The sequence below is a fragment of the Protopterus annectens genome, chromosome 4.part0, assembly GCF_019279795.1.
Source record: "Protopterus annectens isolate FY-2018-M chromosome 4.part0, PAN1.0, whole genome shotgun sequence".
NCBI lineage: Eukaryota > Metazoa > Chordata > Ceratodontiformes > Protopteridae > Protopterus > Protopterus annectens.
The window spans coordinates 62,380,376-62,404,960 of NC_056733.1; the positions used below are offsets into that span (position 1 = coordinate 62,380,376).

General features: G+C 43.4%; 1 protein-coding gene across 1 annotated transcript in view; it reads right to left on the minus strand.

The window, feature by feature from the left end:
- The window catches only part of LOC122799186 (putative leucine-rich repeat-containing protein DDB_G0290503), a 77,000-nt gene extending 54,611 nt beyond the window's left edge, over positions 1-22,389 (minus strand). The window contains exon 1 of the mRNA XM_044068090.1: positions 22,265-22,389. The gene's annotated coding sequence lies outside the window, so the exon portion shown is untranslated. The remainder of the gene's footprint in view (positions 1-22,264) is intronic.
- Between the last annotated feature and the right edge of the window lie 2,196 nt (positions 22,390-24,585).

The window sequence follows — 24,585 nt, forward strand, 5'->3', positions numbered from 1 at the left end:
CTGAACGGATAGAAAAAGTAAAAGAAACAGCAAGAAGTTCAAGTGTACAGGATATGAAATGGGATAAAGTAATGGACAGAGAAAATGAAACAAAATAAAAAAAAAACTTCTAATTGGAAAACCCAGGTGCAGTACCTAACGTCTGGCCAAAAGTAGGAATGTCTTTACACAAAAATGTAACCCTAAGTATTATTTTGATACACACCCGAACAACAGACACCAGCCTAGTTAATAACAGAAAAAATGATACTCCTCCTTAAGAGTGAACCTGCAAGCTATCCTAAAAACTATAGACTACTAACTTGCCTTCTGATGATGCATAAACTATGCACCATACCTCTCAACCTCTTAGAACAAAAAATCTGGATAAAGCCAGAAGTAATGGGGGACAAATCCCCAAAAATAGATAATTTTTTTTAAATATTCCTCTTACAAACTTAGAAAACTTTTGCATTAGCATGAATTTTCTAAAAGGTATGAAGTCTGAAACTTAAAAGTCTGTCATTATTTTCTAACTTCAGTCCTCAATGCTTTATCAATGGTTTTCCAGAAAACCACAATTTTATGAGAAACACACCAAAATATGAGGCAAAAATTTGAACATTCTGTGAAAATCTGTACAGTTGAGAAGTATGCTATACAATGGAATTGAAGTTGACAGAGTTTATAGGCATTTAGGAGAAAACTCAATCACGGCAATAGAACAAAAGGGTAACAAAAGTAAGTCATATGGAACAAAGGATCATTTGTTGTTAAATAAAGTCATAATGGAGAACTGTAAAAGGGGGAAGAATCTAAGCATGGCATGGATAGGTACAAAAAAGCATGTGACAGCATCCCACATTCATGGATAAAGGAGTGCTTACAGATGTATAAGATACATCTTACATTGATCAATTACATTATAGTGGCCATGAAGCAGTGACAAACCACTCTGCAGCTAAGACATGATAAAGGACAATTTATTATTCTAGGGATACAAATTCAAATGGGGATATTCCGGGGTGACTCTTTGTCACCGCTGCTATTCTATCTTGCCCTTAACCCATTCAAATGTTTGCTTAGCAGATTAGGGTACGGTTACAATCTGTCTCACAGAAAACAACAAAGTGTAAAGACTTCTCATCTTCTTTTTGTGTATGATTTCAAACTGTATAGTTCATCAGATGAGGAGCTGAAAGCACAACTGGAAGTGGTCAAAACTTTCTCAGATGATATAAGGATGTCATTTGGTCTTGATAAATGCATAAAAGCAACAATTAAAGCAGGAAAGCTGCAGCACCAAGAAAATATCAGTTTGGGACAGGAATGTGATATAAAGGAACTTGAGCAGGAGGGAGTGTATACATGTTAGTTGCCTGTCGGGTGCCAGGATTCGCCACATAACACAAGCACTCAGGTCACTCAAGAACAAGTACAAATATGACTCTGTCATTGTCCATGTTGGTGTGAATGACCTGAGCCGTTCCTCCCTGGACTACATGAAAAGAGACATGGAGGAGTTCTCTGATCACGTAGCCCAGGCCGGTATGATCCTGACCCTGAGTAGCATCCTGCCCTCACCAAAAATGATACCATGGTATAGAGAAAAAATTATCAATTTCAACAACTGGCTAAGTTTCGGGTGTCATTCAAAGGGGATCCAGTGTCTGTCAGCCTGGGATGACATGCTCGACAAGCCACGCTGCTTTGCTAGAGATGGCTTGTACCTGTCACCCTTAGGATTTCGAATACTGGCCAAGGCTCTTCCACCCCCATAGTGCCTTTTTAGGCAAGGCTCAAAAGACAAACCCACCACCGTAAATAGCACAAGTAACAAAAAACGGAGGGTAATGCTGTTCATTCCCATTAACTGGGAAAACTACTTGTGTACCAACTCCTGCTTTCTGGAATTCATAAACTCCAATGCCCTGGATCAACTTACCCACACCCCCACCAGGGGCAACAATATCCTAGACCTAGTCATTCCAACATGAGTGACCGGAGTTCCACACCTGGTCAGTTCCTCGTTGGTCTGATCTGACCATAAGCTAATCACCCTTGATATCGACATCCTGCACCCACCCCCCGGTAAGGAAACCACGGTAAAAAAATTCTCCAACGCCAACTTCATGCTTCTTAAGACAGAAGTGGTGAACTTCATGACACCCATGCAGATGGACAATACAGTTACAACTGCTGAATCCTACACAAATGCACTCTATAAGCACTTACACGAGTGCATGGATCGTGCTATCCCAAATAGAACCAAGACACTATCCTCCAAAAAAAGGAAGCCAATCTGGTGGTCCCCTGCCATAAACAAACTGTACAACAGAAGGAAGAAACTGTTGCAAAAAAGAGTAAAATCCCATGAGTGGAGGAGCTCCCTGGTCAGCCTCAGTAATAAGCTGAGATCCCTTATAAGATCCTCCAAAACTAGCTATGAAAACAAAATCGCCACGAATTCTAAGGACAACCACAAAGCATTCTATAGCTATGTCAAGAATCTCAATGGCAACACACAGATCTGCTCTGAGTTACAGCACAACGGCAAGAAAATTTCATAACCAACTGATATTGCCAACATCCTGGCAGATAGGTTCAGTGCTAACTTTACCCCCCTCAACCCCTAAAGGGCCCATATCTATACAGGAAGAATACAGAGTCCCTGTAATCACAACTACGCAGGTAAAAGCTGCACTCTCTAAAGCCAAAAACACAGCATCCCTGGGACCGGACAACATCCCAGGCTGCGTTTTACACGAACTTCAGAATGAACTGGCTCCCCACTTAAGCACCATGTTCAGTAATAGCCTCGCATCAGGCTTTGTGCCCACTGAATGGTGGACAGCAACAGTTATCCCACTCCACAAAGGGGGATCCACCACTGAACCCGGGAACTATCGACCTATTAGCCTGACAAGCCTGGTCTGCAAAGCTATGGAACATATCATCATGGAACTCATAAACAAAGACATTAGTAACCTCCAAACTTTGGATCCCACCCAGTTTGGGTTTGTGAAAGGCAGATCATGCCTCCTGAACCTGATCGACTTCTTTGAGGCAGTCACCAAAGCCGTAGATGAGGGTAAGGTGGTTCACACTGCCTATCTTGACCTCGCCAAGGCTTTCGACACCATCCCCCATTCTGGAATTATAGCTAAACTCACTAAACTAGGTATAAATCCCTATGTCTCAAGATGGGTTGCCAAATGGCTCACTGACAGAACCTACACTGTAAAAGTTGCAGACTCCAAATCTGACCTCAAAGCAGTGACAAGTGGAGTACCACAGGGTTCCGTCCTGGGACCTCCCCTGTTTGGTATCTACTTCTCTGAAGTACAGGCTAACACAGAAGGCCTCTGGCTAATGAAGTTCGCAGATGACTACAAACTAGGAGCCATAGTCAAGTCCCCAAATGATGTGGACATCCTACAGAAGGGCCTCGCAGAGACAGATGCCTGGTGTCAGAGCCATGGCCTCAAGCTCAATGCCAAAAAGTGCAGTGTCATCCCCTTTGGTAAAAACTCTGTACCCATGAAGTACCACATAGGCAACAATCTACTTAACACCGAATGTGTGATAAGAGACCTTGGGACCCAGGTGGACAGTAGTCTCTCCTTTGACAGTCACATCGCCACAGTCATCAGGAAGTCCTTCTACATGGCACACCTCATCATAAAAGGGTTCTCATCCAGGAAAAAAGAGGTCATTGTTCCCCTCTACGCGACACTCATTAGACCCATTATAGAGTACAATGCCACTTTTGGAATGTACCTCACAAGACATCTGCAGCAGCTGGAAAGGCCACAGAAGTACCTCACAAAGAGGATTACTGGCCTCAAACAAATGCCCTACACTGACCGCCTCAAAAAACTCCAGCGTTACTCCGTAGCATATCGCCTACTCCAAGGTGATCTCTGCCTAACATATAAAGCTATGTCAAATCCAGAGCTGTTGGACATGCTACACCTAAAGAAATCCCAAGCCCTCCTAGCTAAACTCTCTAGGGAGCTAAACCTTGTCACCACAATAAATAGAACATGCTGGAAGGATAGATTCCTGTCCCACAGACTTCCCATACTCAGGCTACCCATCTATGTCAAGCAAAGTTCTTCATTAGCACTCTTCAAGAAAAATCTTGATGAGTGGATGGGAAATAGGAAATACACCTCGGGGATCAATTCTGTTTCTCTGCTCGACAGTGGCACAGGAAAATAACTTTCTTGGGTGGCGTAAGCCAGGGAACCTTGTTGGCTAGGCTTACGTAGGCCTTTGGGCCGATATCCTAGTACCTACCTATGAACCTATGAACCTATGAACAACTGGACACTGTACGGGCCACCCATACAAATGACATTCGCTGCCTGCAACATATACCCACAGAGAGGTCATAGGAAAAAACACCACACACAGGTTTGCAGAAATGGAAAACCTTTAACTGTGTACTATTACAATTCTATACACCATGCCATATAGCTGTTCAGACACTGACATCCATATAAACAGAGTAATGCAACTGTGAAACAGTTATACTAATACAGTAGTCTGGAAAGGTTCACAACTGTTGCTGACCAGGCCAAGCCCTTCAAATTGTACAATAGTGAGGACAGACTGGGCCACAGGATACCAAACAATCAACAGTATGTAATGCAGGTGTATAGTTCAGCAGCCTCTATCTACATTCTGTACAAAACCACTAGGTGGTAAAGACATCATGTGACCAAATGGGTTGTAACTGTTACATAACAAGACATAGCTGACACCATCACAAACACACTGACAAACAGAACAGTCTGTATGGCAGGAGGCAGTAGGCGTGCATTAACCCAATGTATGTAAGTAATGTAAATATAGGTGAAGTATACAGTACTGTACATCCAGATACCTTAAGGCAGCTCACCCCTGATACCCCCACATCTTTTAACAGCCTAGGTCATTTATGGTGTTCCCCCCAGGCTCAGTAATACAGGGCCATATACCACTGTTGCATACACTGGCCTCTGGAGTGCATAAGAACACACATGTATTGTGTAGGTGACGCCCACACATATATGGCCCCAGCCCCACCGTATGTGTGGGGGATACAACAGCAGTGGACTGATGGCAGCAATGGCAGTGTGATATACTCATAGCCCACTACAGAACAACCCCTGACAGCATGTCAAATGTGCAAAGCTTGGTATGTAGGTGGAGGACAGAGGCTGGAACACAGGCACAAATATGGAAAACTGTTGCCATGCACTAAGCAAGTTGCTGGTGTTACACAATATTCTGCAACATACCCGTAGTCAGGGAATTGAGGTTAGAAACAGAAATGGATGTAGCCATGTACTGATAGCACTCAACACACACATTGCCAGTGAAATATCTGACACAGGACCTGTGTGGTGGACAGACAACACATGATAGGCACACCTCTGGCCACCAAGAGGATAGGCCCACAGTTAAGAGCTATGCAGACAGACTGCATTCCAAGGTAAAGTAGTATGTACACACAAACCCTGTAACACCAGTACTCTACAAAGCATAACACAACTCTACTCACACTCTGTCTGTAGTTCCTGAACCTCCTACAAATATGTAGCTGCCCTGAGTGTGCCAGTTCTCCTGTAAGAGGTATTGCTACCTGCTGTCTGTAACACTGATGCCCACACACAGGAAGGATGTCCATCACACAGGAAATATAAAGGGACCATGCCCACATGATGTGGGGATTTATAGTAGGTGGTTGCCATGACAGTGGTGATTTGAAGTACTACACATGTGTAATCATATATATATATATATATATATATATATATATATATATATATATATATATATATATATATATATATGGCTATCTGGATAATAATATGTACATATATTTCCACCATATGTCCTGAACATGGAGTGTAGCCCGACCCCAGCCTCTATAGTCCCACAGTTGTAGTGCAAGGGGATGTCAGGTATGTATAGCAGGTATATTACTAGATTATTGCTACTGTCATTGGGATTGTCTTCACAGACATGGTGTGTGCTGGAGGTCACATCTGCTTATAACATGTGTGCCATTGGCTACTGACAGACATCCTAAGGACATCATAGTAAAGTACCGCTGCTAGTACATAATGCCCCTGTGGACTGCAGCAGAGATATTTGCCAATATATGTGGACATTCTGACACACTCTGTACAGTCCAGAGGTATACACATAAACCCTTAGTGTTAAACATGTGTACCATGCCTGACAATATGGATGTAGACAGCCATGTACATGGGTATAACACAATGACTGGAATACATTTGCCACCATAGATTATGCATTCACACACCCCTGTCTGGCCTGACACATAATAACCGCTGGTACAGGGGTGCCATGGCCACATACTACCCACTAGATATTGACATACATCTGTACAGTATACCACTGCTCTGTCTGAAATGCGTGACTGTTAAGGGAAGACCAGCAGCAGTACATCTGGCAAGTATCTGCACATGATTTCTCACTGGGTAAGTACACTAAGCTGCTAGGCATGTAACAATGCACTGTGCAGGCTACAGGCAGACTGGCTCAACACTGGCCTACATCTCCTTTGGGGGAATGCACATGTACCTGCATATATAGCAGGCTCTACAGGCATGTCACAGCACAGGGTAAGATACACCTGTGTGAAAGTGCATAACCACAACCAATGTGAACACAGCCACAGCCACATATGTTAAGCTAGCATAATATTACAGCTTATGGACTATCTGTTCGACACCATCCTCATAGACTGACTCTACATATACTGGGCTGCTAAACAGTTTGGTCTGATGGCTGGCTGTGGTATGGGACATGTGTGTGTATGGCCCTACAAACATGTACGCCAGTACAGTACCATACAGTGGAGCAGCATGTAACATCAGATAGGACAGGATCTAGAACAATGACATCGACCACAGTTTGTACACAGGCTAAAGTACATATTAACAATACACAGACTGTCGACATTCACCATAAGTACACAGACCTCAGTACATCCACAGGATGTCCACAGAATGTCCAGGTTATGTCATCAAATATAACCCCTACTGTACATAACGTGTAGCAGTCTGATATCTCACTGGCTTGTTATCAGATATGATGACACTAATTATGGTGTTAGCACATAGGCACCACTTCATGCATGACATATGTACACAGGTTGACAGAGCTGTGGCTGGAAGCACATACACAGGGTCAATAATGACATGTTGCTGTGATAACCTCATACAGTTACTGTTGTAGCAGGGTTTGTTGCAACATATCTCCTATGAGGGATATGAAGCCAGTAACTGTCACGGCTTTCACCATCTACAGACTGCAATCCTCACACTACCTTCTGCAGTCCACAGATAGATGCTCTGTTGGTAACACATGAAACCGAAGGCACAACACACTGCCCTATCTGCAGATGACCCTGCAGATGGGGATTCCTCATAAACATGGAACTGACATTGCAGATATTGAGACATGTAGGACAGTCATATCCATACACACACTGTTGAACAAACAGTACTCCAAATGCAGTATTGCAGCACTTACAGTCTGTAGTCAGGTCAGGCACATCCCCCTCCTGTGTGTTGCCCTGTTTTCACAGTGTCTGTTGTTAGACGTAAATCCCCAATCCATCTGAGATGCTGTTTGCCAAACAACAGATCTAGTTCCTGCTCACAGTGAATGAAAAGGGCCAACACCAACATGATGTTCCTAGATATTGGAGTGTGTTTCCATGCAATTGGCTATGGGAATGTTACCACGGCTGTTCCACTTGCAATCATCTAGGGGAGGGCTGTAATTCATGCACAGGCCATCAGCTGATCATGAGTAACACTAAAAATACACATGCTGCTGCCAAGCAAAGCAGATGTAGGTCTCCAGATCCACCAGAGAGAGCGTGGGAGAGGCAGACAGAGGCAAAGACAAGTCAGGGAGTGGTGGGAAAGTAAAACCTAAGCATGTTTGTGTCACACACCTACCAGCACAGGGTATCAAACCCACTGACGACTATGTAGTGCTATCACAGTTCTATGCAGTTATTGGATGCGCCACATAGGTTACCTGTTGTGAAACCCTCAGAACATATATGTGATGGTGACTGACATCTGCAACAGGGATACGGCAGCTATATGGTAGGCGAAGTACACGTGCCTGTCTGCATGAACAGGTGCCAGCATCAACACAGCCACACTCTCACAGGGACGCACATACATTAACACACTTGGCAGGGCCAGGATTACAACTCATCAGTAGTGGGATTGCCACAACACATCACTGTGCAGTTATCACATGCACCACACGGGTCATACAGGGGTTGTATGGGCAAAGGGTATGGGGGGGTGTCAGACATCAGACAGCATGCTTCAGTATGCCCATGGGGGTTGTAGGGGGTATGGATGTGAACATATGCACCATATAACACACACACAAACACACAGGGTGCCAGTACTGACATGCATGGGTGCATGTCTTCATGGGTGTGTGGTGGTCAACTGTGCCAGACAGCTGTACAAGGCTAGGTGATGGGTATACCTTGGCATCAGGCCACATGATGATGGTCTGCATTGTGGCTCAGTGCTGTAGTGTCTGCATTTGCCCACACAGGTGGGTATTATATCCCTCATCCAGTCACCTGGGTGAGTATTGTGTGTGGCCAGTGCTATGCATCACTTGCCATGTATGTGTTCCTTAGTCCATGACATGGATGGTGTCTGGGATGTGCACACCTCCCACATGCATTACAGTGACATGTGGAACTGTACCTGGGGTATCTGGCCCATGTTGTGAACACAGATTATCATCAGCAATGCCAGTCTTGCCCACCTGTGGCAGAAACTGATAATGGAGAGCAGTTTTACCCTGCACCTACATTGATAGTATTATAATGGCATTCCAGGGCATGTTGTCAGGCATGGTATGTCCTTTGTGGGACACATGTGATGGCACCACATGTGTTTTAGGTGTCCATTGGGGAACATGGGGAAGGCGCACTGTCTCCATGTACGTGTGTATTGGACAGATGGGCAGGGTGCCATGTCCTCTGTAGCCCACAGCTATCACCCCATAGTTTCTATCAGTGGCCAATATGCACTGTATAACCCATATATTGGCTGTTGCCTAGGCATGTGTGTGTGTATGAGACATGGGTTGAGAGTGTGCTCTGGGTAATACTGGGGTTGCTAACTCTGATTGCCTGGCCATGATGTCACTTGTATGGGTATGGCTTTGCACCCCAGCCTCTCAGCTATTTCACATCTGTTATTCTTGTACAGTGGACATTCTGATATGTAGTCCCGCTCCACATTGGCCACAGATGTCACACACTCACAACCACCTCCACACAGGGTACATGTTACAAACACACACACACATGCACACGCACACACACCTGTCATGTCTGGGAGTAGAACCCCTACCTAACAAGCTTATTACACTACAGCACTATGCAGTTATAGTAAGCACCATAGAGATTACTGGAGTACTCCTTCCCCAAAGGTGTATATCACATTGGATGACATCAGCAGAATGGCCAAAGTAGGATATTCAAATTGTAGTAATTGTGACTAGCCTAAAATGCATTGCTCCCTACACAGACAGTGACACACACACACAAAACATCCACAACTGACATGTGTGGGTATAGAACACCTAACAGAGGTCTATATCACACTGCAGCATGGAGCTGTTATAGGACGCACCATGGGGACTACTAGAGAACTCCTTCCCCAAAGGTGTATTTCACAATGAATGACATCAGCAGGATTGCCAAAGTAGGCCATTTGAAATGCACTGTGTGTGACTAACCTAAAATGCATTGCTCCCTACACAGACAGTGACACACAAAAAATATCCACAACTGACATGTGTGGGTATAGAACCCCAAACAGAGGTCTATATCACACTACAGCATGGAGCTGTTATAGGATGCACCACAGGGATTACTAGAGAAGTCCTTCCCCAAAGGTGTATTTCACAATGAATGACATCAGCAGGATTGCCAAAGTAGGCCATTTGAAATGTACTGAGTGTGACTAGCCTATAATGCATTACTCCATACACATACATTGAAACGCACACAAAACATCCAGAACTGTTATGTATGGGAAGGGAACCCTACCACAGTTCTAAATCACACTACAGCAGTACACAGTTATGGCACGCGCTACGGGGATTACTGAGCTATAACCTTCCCAGAGGTGTATTTTTAGGTGGGTGACATCAGCAGCCTTGCCAAAGCTGAGTATATGAATTGTAAGGAGCGTGAGTACCCTAAAATGCATTGCTCTGTACTCAGTCAGGGTCTCACACACACACACACACACACACACACACACACACACACACACGCACACGCACACACGCACACACGCACACACACACATGTCTGGGATTAGAACACCTACCTAACTACTTTAGCACACTACAGCAGTATGCAGTTACAGGACGTATGTATTTCTGGGTGGGTGACATCAGCAGCCTTGCCAAAGTTGAGTATATGAATTCTAAGGAATGTGAGTACCCTAAAAAGCATTGTTCCCTACACAGTCAGAGACAGACAGACACGCACACAAACACACACTCACACAGTTTCCAAGTCTGGGGGTAGAACTCCTACCTAACTAGTTTATCACACTACAGCAGTATACAGTTATGGGATGTTCCATGGAGATTACTGGGCTACAGCTCTGCCAAAGGTGTATTTCACATTGGATGACCTCAGCAGGCTTGTCATAGTAGGGCTATGGGTAGGGTGGTGTGTGCATGGGCCATAACCCATTCATCTAGGGGTTGGCATGCAACATGCGGGCACACACGGGGTCATATGTCACAGGCACATGTATACAGCTGCTAGATGACTACTTCCTTGTACAGTCATGTTGCACAGCTGGCACGTGCACCACATAGTCTGTAATGCTGACAGATGCTGGTGGCTAGTATCTGCAGTGAGTGATATCTGCACCCCATATGTTTGGGGCCCTTTGGCTGTGTGCTGGGTGGGACAGGCCTGAATGACTCCTTGCCACACATTTATGTACGTCTACCTTTGGCTTATTATAATGTGTTGTCCTGACATATATGTCTGTATTCCTATCCACTGTGTGTGCAACGCATGAGTGGTGCATACTGATGAGTGTCTGCACTAACAACTGCAACTGCCTGATATGTCTGGTCCACTGTTGTTTGCAGACATGGCCTTCATGTGTTTAAGTGTGTGAGCATGCCCAGTATGACCTTTTATTATGTTGTTGACTGACATTGACTTCATTTCTATAAGTGTGTGAGCATGCCCAGTATGGCCGTCTGCATTGAATGTGTGGATTGTGTCCAGGTAGTTTCTGCTGCAGTGCTGACCTTTGTGTTGTACACCGACAGGTAGCATGCTGTCTCTGCAGGGTATCCATCGATCATTTGGCTTTGACTGTTACTACATTTCTGCACAAGAGTGTGGGGAGGGCACACCTGACTGTTATTACATTACTATGTAGGATGGGGGGGCACACCTGACTATTTCTACATTTCTACACAAGGTTGGGGGCACACCTGACTGTTATTACATTACTATGTAGGATGGGGGGGCACACCTGACTATTTCTACATTTCTGCACAGGGTTGGGGGGCACACCTGACTTTTATTACATTGCTATGTAGGATGGGGGGCACACCTGACTATTTATACATTTCTACACAGGGTTGGGGGGGCACACCTGACTGTTATTACATTACTATGTAGGATGGGGGGGGCACACGTGACACTTGTACACATTTGCTATGACTGTACTGGTATGTCAGGTACTCCATTTCATTCTGTATTGCTAACTATCATGCTGACTAGAGGCATACCAGTGTACTACAGATCATGGCTTTAGTTGCCCTACATATTACTGTCTGACTTTCTACCCTTCAGAGCTAACATCCCACTGCCTGCCCTGCTGTGGTCTGTCTGTGTATGCCTGGGGGGGGGAGGTTAACCATATCCATCATTCTGGGGCCATGGCACAGACTCTGTTTGGGTTTGTCTACACCTGTCCTGCTGGCTGAGACTGTTGTTGGGTATGTGAACCATCCTGACTGGCATGTGTGGGTCATATGGACACACATGTCACTCAGCACATTTCCTGCAGTGGGTTTTGTCAACCTGTGTAATACTGGCTACTACATGTCAAGCAGAGCACCTCTTTGGCCCTCTTCAAAAAGAACCTTGATGATTGGATGGGAGAAAGGAAATTCACCCCAGGGATCACATCAGTTCCCTGCTAGACAGGGGTCCAGGGAAGTAAATAGTGTGGGATGAAATAGCCAGGGAATTGTTATGGCTAGGCATCTATAGGCCCTAGGGCTGATAGCCTAGTACAAACCTAAGAACCTATGAACATATGATCTGTGGTGACTCCAGTATGTGTTACAGATGTCATGGTGCTACTATGGGTGTCTACTGTCTGCTGCCATAACATTCAGCCACCCAATTCCTTTGCATGCTCACATCCATACCATAGCTACAGGTAACGACACATTCTACTCCATTTGGCAATTGGTAGGTTGATTGACTTACCTTGAGGGTGTGCCAGACTTGCAGATGGTGCTGGAGGGCTGCCTTTGTTGGATGCACATAGTACACTCCCTATACATGGCTGAGCACAGGTAGTGTCATGTTTGGCATCCCTTTTACTCTATGTGCAAGTCAGAGAGAGGTGTCATTCCTGCGTCCATACTGTGCCAGTGCATGTGCTATGCGTTGCCTTTTTGCCAAGGCCAGGTCATACTGGGCATGCCTCCTTCTGCCTACTAGGGCAGGTTCAGGTTGTTCCTCCTCTGGGTCACTCTGTGCCTGTGCAGGTCTTGGCATGGGTGGTGGGCTGTGTGGCTCTGCCCCATGCTGTTCCTGCTGCAGCTGTTTCTGCAGGATCATATTGTGTAGCATAGCACATACCATAACAATTTGGGTACATATAGTTGGTGAATACTGCAAGGATCCACATGATGTGTCCAGACACCGGAACCGTGACCTGAGCATCCCAAACACACGTTCTATTATATGTCTGGCCTGTGCATGCGTCTCATTATGGCGTTATTGTTCAGGTGTGTGTGCATTTCTGATGGGTGTCATCAGCCACGGCTCCAGTGTGTACCCAGCATCCCCCACTAGGTGACCATAGGGAATGTCCGCATTGGCAAATCTCTGGTACAGCTGCGTCAGATGCCATATGTGGGAATCATCATAGCTTCCAGGGCAGCCAGCACACACATTCATTATAAGCCTTGGGTATCACATACGACCTGGCAGTTGATGGAGGGGATGCCCCTGTGGTTGATGTAGGCCCTACCCTGCTCACCAGGTGGTGCTTTGATGCATATGTGCATGCAGTCTATAGCACCCACTACCCCAGGGTATTCTGCTATTTGGTGGAAGGGATGCATTTTGCTGGTAAACACCTCACAGGTGTTGAGGAACTATACATGCACACTGGCATAGGCTGACATGGCATCCAGGAATTGGTGGAATACTCTGGATGCTGATGCCTGTGAGATCCCCATGATATCCCCAGTTGTGCTTTGGGAGGTACCTGTGGCTAGTATACCTAGGCCTAGATATACCTTGGTATCCACTGAGATGGGTTCCCCTTGGTCAGTTTGGAGTGTCAGGTGTGGCCGGCACAGCTCAACAATTTGCTGTAGGAGGTCTCTGTCCACCCTATAGCGCTCCACTATCTCCAGCTTATGTAGCCCCTGGTAAGTTACCCTGGGTCCATACATTCTTCTCCGTCTCCTCACTGTGGGTTGTTTGGCAGCAATCACATCCTCACCACCCTCAGACTCTTGCACATCTTGTTCTATGTTGCCTGCTGCAGCCCTTCTCATTTTGTAGGATTGTTTGTTAAAATTTCCCTGCTTGTATACACTGGTGGTGTAGAGTGTGGGAAAAACCAGAGGGGAAGGTGTTTGCTTAGTTTATAGTAGTGTTCTGGGCTGGGCTGGTCTGCTGCCTGTGTAATTGGCTGATTCTGATACATTTCATCTGCCAGCTATGCTATTTCGCCTTGATTACCTTCCTACTGCTGTTTTCCCTTCCCATTGCCTCCCTATTTAAGCCCGACAATCAATAAAACAAATAACTTTCCCGAAAAACACACACACAACACAAGCACACCAAAAACCTTACAAACCTACACTAAACCTTACATACACAACTGTATATGCACTAACCTTAACCCAAACCCTAACCCTAAGGTCCGTCACTATCGCACACTTACCTTACCCGCACGCTAACCCTAACTCACTTAACCCGCTCCTAAACCTAAAGTCCGTCACTATCGCACACTTACCTCACCCGCACCATACCCTGACGTCCGTCACTATCACACACTTACCTTACCCACACCCTGACCCTAACGTCCATCCCTATCGCACACTTACCTTAACATGTTGATGTTCTCAGCATCGGGATTCTCAACTGTCGGTCTTCTCTGTTGTCGATCTTCCGGTGTCGGTTATCTCGCTGTCGGTCATTTGCAATTTCGGTTAATTCAGGTACACCCATATATATATATATATATATATATATATATATATATATATATATATATATATATGTGTGTGTGTGGGTGTGTGTGTGTGTGTGTGTGTGTGTGTGTGTGTGTGTGTGTGTGTGTGTGTGTGTGTGTGTGTGTGTGTGTGTGTGTGTGTGTGTGTGTGTGAGACTGACAACTTGTTAAAGTCAGAAAAATGCCAGTACAACCGATCAAACATGTTAGCATGTTAGCATTGTTTCTTTAACAGATAATGGTAGATATATACACATATATATATATATATATATATATATATATATATATATATATATATATATATATAGATAGATATATGTATATATATACATATACATACACACATATATAATTAGCAAGGAGTCCTATTGCATGAAAGAATATATTTTTTTAAATTGATAGGCTGCTGACCAAAAAGTTGTGTTTGAGCTGTAGTTTTTCAATATATATCACACACTTCAAAGAATACAACAAATAAATAAGAAAATAAATCAGAAGGAATCGAGCCCTGACCACATTGATAAAAGAATACATGAAAAAAGAGCAATATTTTCGAGTGAATCTAAAATCTAAAATTACTGAAAAAAATAAAAAATAAAAAAGATATTTGTGCATGGGTGGCATGCCCCCATATCATTTATTTATTTATTGAACCAAATTCTTTACTTAATAACATCTTCTACAATAAATGGTAGGAGATGTGAGGTTACAGGAAAAGTTACCTGTGAAACTGTTGCAGTTATTTATGCTCTTACATGCCATGTTGGCTTGGTATATATAGGGCAGGCAAGTAAGAAATTCAAAACTAGATTACAAGGACATATGGATATTAAAAAAATAAAGAAAATAGTCCTGTGGCCAACAATTTTCATCTTAGAGACTATAGTGATAGTTCTGAAGCTACTATTTTACAGAATTTGACAGTACATAAAAGGGGTGGTTATACCACTATAGGTTATCTGTTGTATAAAGCAACATATTGGTTATATTGAAATTTAGTACTGTACAGCCACATAGTTTGAATAATGAATGAACTTGGAAAAGTATTTTGGTGTGAGTTTTTTCTTTAAAAGTTTTAATCAATTAATTTTTTTTTTTCAGTTATGCTGGTTAATTGATATTTTTAAGTATTAAATGGGCAAGTGATGCTTATATTTTCTATTATAAGGGCTATCTATTTTAAATAAGGGATTACTTTAGTGATGCATGAAGAAAACTACAACATTCGATAGCAATTCATAGACATATAGGTTCATAGGTAGTTACTAGTCTATCTGCCCAAATGCATATATAAGCCTAGCCGGAATGTGTTGGCTTTCGCTGCCCTCTTAGATTAGTTCCCTGTGCCTCTGTCCAGCAGAGCCATTGAAGTGATCCCTGGGGTAAACTTTCTTTTTCCCATCCACTCGTCAAGGTTTCTCTTGAAGAGGGTTAGCGAGGAGCTCTACCTAATGTAGATTGGAATCTTGTTCCAGAGCATGGGAAGTCTCTGGGACAGGAATCTATCCCTCCAGCATGTCCTATTTATTGTTGTGGTGAGGTTTAGATCCCTGGAGCATGTGCCTCAAGGGGATATGGTTTTCTTTAGGTGGAGCATGTCCATCAATTCTGGGTTGGACATGGCCTTGTATGCCAGGCAGAGATCACCTCTGAGTAGGCGATATGCAACCGAGTACAGCTAGAGTTTCTTCATTCGAGCTGCATAGGACATCTGCTTGAGGCCAGTAATCCTCTTGGTGCGGTACTTCTGTGGTCTTTCCAGTTGTTGCAGGTGTCTTGAAAGGTGCATTCCCAAATGGGGCATTTTACTCTTTGATGGGTCTGTTGAGTGACGCATAGAGGGGCCCAATGACCTCTTTTGATCTGGATGCAAACTCTTTTGTCATTAGGTGGACCACATAGAAGGATTTTATAACCACTTTGGCAATGTAATTATCAAAGGAGAGGTTACTATCTACTTGGGTCCCCAGATCCCTTATTACATCTTCCGTACTTAGGGGTCTACCATCTATGTGGTAGTTTGTGGGTACTTTGTTTTGTTCAAAGGGGATGACTATGCACTTTTTGGCATTTAGCTTGAGGCCATGGTTTTGACACCAGGTATCTGTCTCAGTGAGACCCTTTTGGAGGATGTCTGTGTCAGCTGCAAAGTCAATTACAGCCCCTAATTCACAGTCATCTGTAAACTTGGTCAGCCATAGTCCTCCTGTGCTTGCCTGTGCCTCTGAGAAGTATATGCCAAACAGGAGGGGTCCTAGGACTGAGCCCTGAGGAACGCCACTTGTAACTGGTTTAGAATCAGACCTAGCTCCCGCAACTCTTACCATGTGGGTTCTGTCCATGAGCCAGTTGGCAACCTATCTCGTGACATAGGGGTTTATGTTCAGGCTGGTGAGCTTGTCTATAATACCTGAGTGGGGAATGGTGTCAAAGGCCTTTGCAAGGTCTAGGTAGGCTGTGTGTACCACCTTTCCCTCATCTATAGCCTTGGCAACTGTCTTAAAGAAGTCCACCAGGTTTAGGAGGCATGATCTGCCCTTAACAAATCCAAACTGGGTAGGGTCCAGTGTTTGGAGGTTTCCAATTACTCTGTTAAAGAGATCCATGATGATGCGCTCCATAGCTTTACAGACCCAGCTAGTCAGGCTTATAGGGCCATAGTTCCCGGGGTCTGTTGTGGCTCCACCTTTGTGGAGTGGAATAACTGTTGCTGTGCACCACTCTGTGGGCACGTAGCCTGTGGAGAGGCTGAGTTTAAACAGTGTGTTTAGATGAGAGGTTAGTTCATCTTTGAGCTCATGTAGGATGCAGCCTGGGACACCGTCCAGTCCCATTGATGCTGTGTTTTTGGCTTTGGAGAGGGCTGTTTTAACCTGACTGTCTGTGATTTCAGGGGCACTCCATTCTTCCGGTATAGTTATGGGCCCTTTTGGGGGTGAGAGGCGGGTGAAGTTAGCACTGGACCTGTCTGCCAAGATGTTGGCTATATCGGTCGGTTCAGTGTATTTTGTGCCATTCTGCATTAACTCTGAGCAGATCTGAGAATTGCCACTTAGATTCTTGACATAACTAAAGAATGCCTTGTGGTTATATTTGGAGTCCATGGCAATTTTTCTTTCGAAGCTAGCCTTGGATGATTTTATGAGGGAATGTAGTTTCTTGCTGATACTGATCAGGGATGTCTTCCCTTCTTGGGATTTTACTCTTTTCTGTACTAGTTTCCTCCTTCTATTGTATAGCTTGTTTATGGCAGGGGTCCACCAGACTGGTTTCCTTTTCTTGGAGGAGTGAGTCTTGGTTTTGTTTGGGATAGCACTATCCATGCATTCTTGTAGGTGCCCATAGAGTGTATTAGTAAAGGATTTTGCAGCTTGGACAGTGTTATCTTTTAGCATGGGGGCTTTGAAACTTCCCACCTTGGTCTTAAGTAACGGTGGTTTTGTTGACCGTGGGTGGTGCCAGAATGTGGATATCCAGAGTGATTATTTTATGGTCAGATCTAACCAGCGAGGAGTTGACCTCCGGTGTGGAACACCAGTCGCCCATGATGGTGATGACCAGGTCCATTATTTTGTCACCTCTAGTGGGGATGTTGACCATTTGATCCAGGGCATTTGAGTTTATAAATTCTAGAAAAATGTTGGGCAAGGGAATTTGTACTTGAGTAGTCTTCCCAGTTAATGTTTGGGTAATTGAAATCACCCAATATCAGGGTGTTTGGTGGGACCTTTATGTTTCCCAGTGTTTCCAGGAATGCAGAGTGGGGGTCCTGGGACATGGTGGGTGATCTGTAGCAAGCTATAATTTGAATAGCAGTTTTGCCCATTGTTAGTTGCACATGGATGATCTCTGAAGCATCATGCTGTGCCACTAGCCTGGAGGTGTAGGTATCCTTGATGAATACGGATACTCCTCCACCTTTTGTATTTTGGTCCGGGTTTTGTGGCCGAAATGTATGGTATGAGTTGTAGCCTGGTAGTGTTGGGGTGCTCTCTGGATCCTTAAACCAGGTTTGTGTTACTCCACATATATCAGTTTTCTCCATACTGAGGAGTGCCTCGAGTACGTGCATTTTGAGGTTTAGACTTCTGGCATTGAGTAGCATTATCCTCGATTTTTTCTTACTTGTGCTATTTATGGCAGTGGGTTTGTCTTTTGAGCCTTGCCTAAAAAAAGGCACTATAGGGGTGGCAAGAGCCTCGGCCAGTATTCGAAAGCCTAAGGGTGACAGGTGCAAGCCGTCTCTAGCGAAGCAGCGTGGCTTGTCGAGCATGTCATCCCAGGCTGACAGACACTGGATCCCCTTTGAATGACACCAGAAGCTTAGTCAATTGTTGAAATTCATAATTTTTTTCTCTATACCGTGGTATCATTCTCGGTGAGGGCAGGATACTACTCAGGGTCAGGGTCATACCGGCCTGGGCTACTTGATCAGAGATCTCCTCCATGTCTCTTTTCATGTAGTCCAGGGAGGTACAGCTCAGGTCATTCACACCAACATGGACAATGACAGAGTCATATCTGTACTTGTTCTGGAGTGACCCGAGTGATTGTATTATGTGGCGGATCCTGGCACCCGACAGGCAGCTAACAGTAACCTTCTCCTTTGTTCAGCTTAGTGAGTGGGACATCAGTGTGCCTGACTATAGAGTCACCTATTACTAGAGTGCTGGGTATGTTATTTTGCCTTAAGGGCTGTGATTGTGTGGCACACTGATTTTGTGAAGTATGTGTTCTATGGTATGTGTTGGGGGGTAGAGGTTGCTTGGATGTCTGCTTTGGAGGTCTCTGTTGCTTCTGCAGATTTTTATTTAGAGCCTCTGAGTATGTTTTTGTGTATTTATGTGTGTTTTTTGCCAGTGCTGGTTTCATAGGTCTATGTGAGACTGGTGGTGTGATGCAAGTAAGTCCCTTCTCCTCTTGACTTCCTGGTCCAGTCTTGGGTTGAGAGAGCTTAGCCTCCAGTTTGGCTGTATAATTGCATCTCTCATATGTATTAGTGTTTGATGGAAGGAGGAGAGGGTTGTCTGTGTACATGAGGCAATTGTAACATTGCCTCAAAATGCCCAGATTCACCAGTTGGACCGGAGAGTACATGTGAAACTGCCCTTTGGACATGCCTGGATAGGTACAGTGAACTGTTTTACTGATTGGCTGGTAAGGTTGAATAGAGAGCCTTGTCCTTCTCTACAGTATAGGGGGGGTCTAGTGCCAAGGTTTATTAGTGCTTGCTATGAGTTTTGAGCAAGTGCCAGTATGAGAAGTGAATGGTTTGAGTGCTTAAGTTGAAAGTTTGTCTAGTTCCAAGGGAAAAATTGAAGAAGAGACTTTGTGGAGCCAGGAATAGTTATACCCTAGCTAACCAGCGCTGCCCGGCTCGCAAAACCACGCAAATGCGGGTTTTATAGCAGGGAAATGAAAGACATAGAAATTAGCCTAAAATGGCCAACAGACTACTAATTTTTGGGCTGAAACCACTCCTTCAGGGACAGATAGGCTGCTCAAAGCTCCCTCTCTCACAGTGAACAGAAAAACTTCCTTCTATCCAAGTAAGGTATGGGCAAACACAGAAACTTGTAACACAGCCCTGAATTCAGCACTAACCTGAAAACTGGACTATACTAGCTTAGAAAGGTAGGAAAACAAGTATTTTTTTTTTTTTTCAGAAAATAAAGGAAATACAATAAAAAAACACTTTAAATGCACAGAAATGGCTATTACACTTGAGTGTGTAGCCTACAACAGTTAAACAGGTAATGTAAACACAAAAATGACCTTGTTAAAGTGCAGGCAGTAAAATAAGTACAATATGTAGCTGAAACAAGCTTTGTAAATCACAGAAACTCTAGAAAATTGGTGTTTTACACAAAATTAGCTAAAGGCAGCAAGAAAATGCAGAAAAACTATACTTAATCACTCCAAGGTCTCTCTTTTGTCTCTCTGCTGCTATACAACTCTGCAGGGCACCAAGCAGGAGCTTGCTGATCTGTATACTAACACAAAAACCTTGCAATTGTGGGTTTTATAGCAGGAAAATGAAAGAGATAGAAATTAGCCCAAAATGGCCAATAAACTACTAATTTATGGGCTGAAACCACTCCTGCAGGGACAGATAGGCTGCTCAAAGCTCACTCTCTCACAGTGAACAGAAAAACTTCCTTCTATCCAAGTAAAGTATGGGCAAACACAGAAACTTGTAACACAGCCCTGAATTCAGCACTAACCTGAAAACTGGACTATACTAGCTTAGAAAGGCGGGAAAACAAGTATATATATATTTTTTGTTTGTTTGTTTGTTTTCAGAAAATAAAGCAGATACAATAAAAAAAACCACTTTAAATGCACATAAATGGCTATCACACGTGAGTGTGCAGCCTACAACAGTTAAACAGGTAATTTAAACACAAAAACAACTTTGTTAAAGTGCAGGCAGTAAAATATGTACAATATGTAACTGAAACATATAGTTTTACAATGTTCAGAGTTCCATTACAGAGATTATAAAGCTATTGGGAAGTAATCTGTCATGTTATAAAATAGAGTTTAGCTAAATACAGCTGCTAAATATGGGAGCATCTGTGATTCTCATAACACATTCCCAAGAACAACACTTAAATAAATGTTTTGTTTCCTTCTAGATGGTTATTCTACACAATGAAGGTGAACTCTGCTTTCAAGATGCAAAGAAGAAATGCCAGGTAATATAATCATCACAAAACTTCTGGAGAAAATGTTTTATTCATTTTTAATGAAAATAGCAAATTAAAATAAGTACAAGTTACCTATTTGCATTACACTAGGCTAGCGGTATAGCAGTAAGATATTGTGAGGTGAAGTTAGTCTCTCAGTTTAAAACAGGCCAGGGTGCATATAAGATCAGGTGGAGAAAGAAGGACCAAGCACCATTTTTGGTGAGTCTCAATTCCCACTGTCCGGAGGTAGGACGAACTCCTACCTTGCCTGCAGTCACACCTAGTTACACCTAACTGAAATCACACTTGTTTATACTACAGAAGAAAATCAAGTCTAACTTATTGCCTTCACAATGAAATATATTCAGAAGCAGAGAAAGTGAAGTTGGATGACCTCCTGTAAAAAAAAAAACAAATACAGTGTAATATGTAGATAACTATGTAGATATCTTTATTGAATGTATGTGTAACCAGGGAATCAATCATCCAGTGACAGCAGAAAGCAAAGAGAAAGAAATGTGAGCATTTGTTGTATTACATAGTTGTGATGGAAAACAAACAAAACCAAATCAAGCTTACGTTACCAGTGTACTGCATTACTTCCATGTAGTTTATATCTTTTAACTCACCCCTCTCTTTCCTTTCCTAAAACAAGTGCTGTTTATGTTTATTAGGTGAAAACTGTACTTCACCGAGCAAAATATCCTCCAAACTCATTCACTTGTAACACGGCAGAGAGTGCAGTATTCTCACTGCACAAATCACCGCATAACCATTGTAATAAAATATTAAAATAAAGATGTGCTACTGAATGGTAACTAGACATGAAGACCAAACTGCATTGTTACTTCATAAAAGTTTGCATGTCTCTGTATTTGTCATGAGTTTATGACGACTACTGAAAGCTAGATTTACTGCCAAAACTCAGAAAATAAGTATTTCACTGCAATATGCTCAGTATATAAAGTTTACATTAAGAAACATTTCCACTTTGCATTCTAAAATATGACATTCACAAAAAAAGCGTAATCTATTACTGACCTCACTGAATAGTTTGAGTTAGGAGAAGGTTGTTTTACATGAAACACCTGCTGTTTCAGTCACCTAATGTCGCCTTCTAGCAGGAGAAATGAAACTGAAGTCACTGTCACACTTCCTAGTTGTATGTTAATCAGCAGGTGTAACCTGTCCAAATATAAACCTATTGACAGAAACATTTTCAGGTCACCTTATTATTACCTAATAATAGTCAACTGAGCTATTTCAGATTCACTTATGTTTAAAAAAAATCATCAACAACAGATTCCCATGAGACTATAGTTCAGTTTACAAAGAAATTTGTTGTTTGTTAGTCACTCACCTTTCTGCTGTCTGGCACTACAGAAAATCTTCAATCATAAATGCCTCTATGGCACAAGTTTAGTAGCGCAGGTGTGTAGTGGTCCCCCATCCCCACTCCACATAGTAGTTTAAGTGCCCTTACATCACTACTACAGTATCACAGGTGTCTATTGGTCTCATCCCACAATCCCCATACTGCTTTAGGTGTCTTATAGCAGAAGTGTAGTTTCTCTTTTGTCTAGTGGTTACCTCACCTTGATCCCTGTACTATGCTAAATACCAGTAGATGACCACAGTGTGGTGGGGCCACATGTACTGATCTATACACCTGAGCAATTTCCTGAATCGCTCGGCATGTAGATGCCTTCTTGGAGGCAGTTTCAGCATATGCTTCTCCCTCCTGACTGCCTAATTAGCATACTGCATGGCCATGGAGTTAGCCCTCTGGGGTGCTGCACCATGGTAGGGCTGTCTCTGAATTCAGAAAAGTTGCATGTTGTTACACATCGCTGTACCTTTATGAATCTCCACAGGTATTAGCTATACACATGGTTGCATTTAATTTATATTTGTTAATGTTCATAATTTTGATATAAACATTCCACATTTGAGTTTCAGATATTATCCAGTTTCAAGCTGTCAGAAAGCAAGAAGTTTGTAGTATTGTGTATGAACACTGACATCTTTGCTGTTTAGCACTGAACACTGAATGTAGATTAAAATGGTGGTGCTTTTTTTAATGAGCATCACTGCAGTTTGTGGTAATAAACTGCTCCACGTTTAATCCTTAATAACAATAAACTGGAGTTAGAAGGGGGAAATGAGAGACATGAGAACAGAAAACACTACTTGAAAAGGGCATTATGCACTGTAGGGTAGTATGTTTCTGTTTAATTTCATTTCATAAGCAATGAAGACAGTTTATCAGTTTACAGACTTAAACATTTTTATTATTAATTGGCAATCTACTTAATCATGCTTTGATGTCACCCTTCTAACATGAAAATCTGAGCTGATAAATACACTCTGGTACAAGGCCATAGTACCTTGACAAGGATGCACAGAGAGCTAGCACAGTGCAAAATATTGCATGTAATGCCATGTGTAGGATGTGCAGGTTTCCAAGGACAAGGCTGTGTGGCTGCCAATTGTTGAAATAGCATGGCATTCCGACTTCTTCTTTTGGCTTTTCCCGGTTAGGGGTTGCCACAGCGGATCACATGTCCGCTCATGATTGGCAGTGGAGTTTTACAGTGTCAGGTTGTCAGCCCGGCACCCAACCTTCCACAGAAGGCACACACATGAACGCACTCACACCTAGGGCCAATTTAGAGTGTCCGGTCCACCTACAGCATGTCTTTTGGATTTGGGAGGAAACTGGAGCACCCAGAGGAAACCCACGCAACCACAGGGAGGACATGTAGACTCCACACAGAAAGCACCCCAGCCAAGGATTGAACTGGAAAGCCTCTTGCTGTGAGGTGGCAATGCTAACCTCTGCACCACCACGGCCACCCCCAGCATGGCATTCAGACTATGACTTTAAATTAGGAACTCCTTGCAAATGAGCCATACTGAATAGGCAAATGAAGGAACCTAAAATGGCAGACTCAGAGAGGTATATGGCACTGCCTACCTATTTTGAATGCTGAGATTCATGGCATGCATGATGTGAGTTATACTGGAATTGCAGCAGCAGTTGCACAGCAGTATGTGCTGAAGCAGCGTGCAGTTCATTGGCTCACAATGTTGCTCATTACAGCTGTCAACATCAATGGAAGAGAATATGACAGCACCAAACTTACCTCAACCTGACAGATCAAATAGATAGAAGGCTGTTTCCAGGAGGAAAGGGATACTTTTGTGGACCTAGATAAAGTATGTCACCCACATATAGACTGAGGGGTAGTTGTGGTACTCCCATTCCTGTAAATGGAAAGATGTGTGAATCATTAATCATCTTTGCTACCGAAACCTTCCAGTGATGTGGGGGAGACATGTTAGGAATGTTGCAGGAGTCA